The 2,207-nt window shown below is 33.2% G+C and overlaps 1 protein-coding gene across 1 annotated transcript in view; it reads left to right on the forward strand.

The window, feature by feature from the left end:
* Positions 1-2,207, forward strand: part of LOC118737889 (serpin B13-like) — an 8,247-nt gene that overhangs the window by 4,269 nt on the left and 1,771 nt on the right. The gene's annotated exons all lie outside the window — the stretch shown is intronic.

Raw genomic sequence — 2,207 nt, forward strand, 5'->3', positions numbered from 1 at the left:
TGTATGTATGTGGGTATATGAATAACGACTGCTTAAAATCGATCCAAGTTTTTCATTTTCAATCTCATAAATTGTTTATAATGACTTTTGCTAAAATTACAAAATCAAAAGTTATCAAAACTAATTCTATGGGACTGAGAAATATTGTTTTCTACTTCTTAGTTCATTTATAAAAGCGTGGTATATTAAAAAGTTTTTATTTTATTTTATTTGCCAAGAATCTGCAAGGGCACACTTTCAGTGCGGTATTCGTAATCGTCTGCTGCGAATGGAACACTATACTAAAGCCAGCCTCCCCACTTAAACTACAGCGAACACAGATATGTACATACGTATGCTTTTAAGTTCACGAATTTTCCATTTTTATTTTATTTTAAATATGTATGTATACACCTGTATTTTATTTTATTATTGCCAGTTTCACCAGCAATTTACAGAAAAATTATCTTTTTACTATGAAAACTGACGGAAGGGAAAAATGATTTTTGACTTAAATTGTTGAGTTCACGTAGCGAAATAATTTTATGATGGAAAAAATGGCGTCGAATCCACAACCGCTGAGCTGAACGGAACTACTCAACTGTGTGTTTCTAGAACAAACACTCAACAGTTTAACAACATTTTTGCATTCCGATACGCTCGACTATTATTCATTCAAATTTATCAATCAAATGTAACAAGTTATGCTATTATTTTATAAAAGCGGAACGATTTACAGATGCATTCAGTTAAAAGTAACCAGTCATATAAACATTAAAGGTGGAAATGATTTATGCCACTTTCAAATATACGAATCATATATGAGTAAAGCTAATCCACACAATGGATAAATCACTGCACGCCTACCGCAAGGATCGACAGCGCATTCGGTGAAGTATTCGGTGCCCTCTTGAATGATTACTTCAATAAAAAGAATATTGGAAGCGATTTCAACAACACCACGACAGAAGCAATCAATAGCACGTTGGAGAACCGCGGCAGCCAGAAGTTTATGGTGACATGGATTTACTCAGTGCGCAAGATTGGAGTAACGAACGCATTTGTAGGTATAACGTCCGTGGCTATTATAACTACATGCTGCACTCCACAAGAAAATGTGCTCCCTGCTGAAGTCTAGAAAAAGGAACAGTCCAGCGCCTTCGTCTTGGTCTGCAGGCTGTATCGGAGATACACACAGAAGTTATAGTTGCTACTTGGAAGATCACAACATCCTTTCATTAGACTTCTTCATGGAGTTCGCATCTTCAAAGTTACAATTCTAAAAATATAACTTCATTTAAAAACGGCGATATCGAATATAAAACACCCGGCGCACGCATTAAATATAGTATTGCACCTTTCTAAAAACTGCTGCTATATGAAAACAGGGTGATTTTACCCCTATTTGAAACGTTTTCTATATTATATCCGGTTAGAAATAAAGAGATAAATAAACTTATGTAATATGTAGTCTTTAAAGTTTCTTTTTAGTAGTTATCAAGTTTGAGGAAATTGGCGCCTTTAAATTTTTAAATAACGAAGTTTCCGTATTTCTGAAATGTGTCGTTATATGCAAAGTGGGCGTAATTTTAGTGCAATTTCAACTTTTTTGTGTCAAGTACAATATGTATACCGAGTCTGGTACAAATTGATCGAACGGTTACCGAAATACACATATGTATGTTTGTCATAATCAAATTTTTTACTAAAGACTTATTGCAAACATAAATTTTGAGTAAATTTGCTTTATTAGTTACTGATTTATTAAAGATTTCTGCGTCAAGTAGATTCGTATTTCTGAAAATGTGTGCTGTTGGAATAAACAACATCTATAAGTTTTTGATTTTTTTTTAATACAATTTAGTTATAAAAGTGGCCGCTCCTCGGCAGGCAATGACAAATCGCCGAATATATTTCTGCCATAGAAAATATTTTCATATACATTATTTGCCATTCTGGGTCGGGGTAAAACTTTATGTCAAGTCCCTTCAACAACCTCAAGAGGAGAAGCTCGGCGAAACATTAAGCAAAATTTTTAGGGCCAAATATTCTGTTGTATGTTTTTTTATTATGTATACCATAGTATACACATTACATTTTAATTTATTTTTCTATAGAGATGCATACATATACACATATAAAGCCGATCATTTTTCGATCTAAATGCAATACTTCTTACAGTCAAGAAAAACCCACATCTTCTTTAAATTTCCTTTTTTATTCGAATT

The sequence above is a fragment of the Rhagoletis pomonella genome, unplaced genomic scaffold (genome assembly GCF_013731165.1).
Source record: "Rhagoletis pomonella isolate Grant_MI unplaced genomic scaffold, Rhpom_1.0 Rhpom_scaffold_00004, whole genome shotgun sequence".
Taxonomy (NCBI): domain Eukaryota; kingdom Metazoa; phylum Arthropoda; class Insecta; order Diptera; family Tephritidae; genus Rhagoletis; species Rhagoletis pomonella.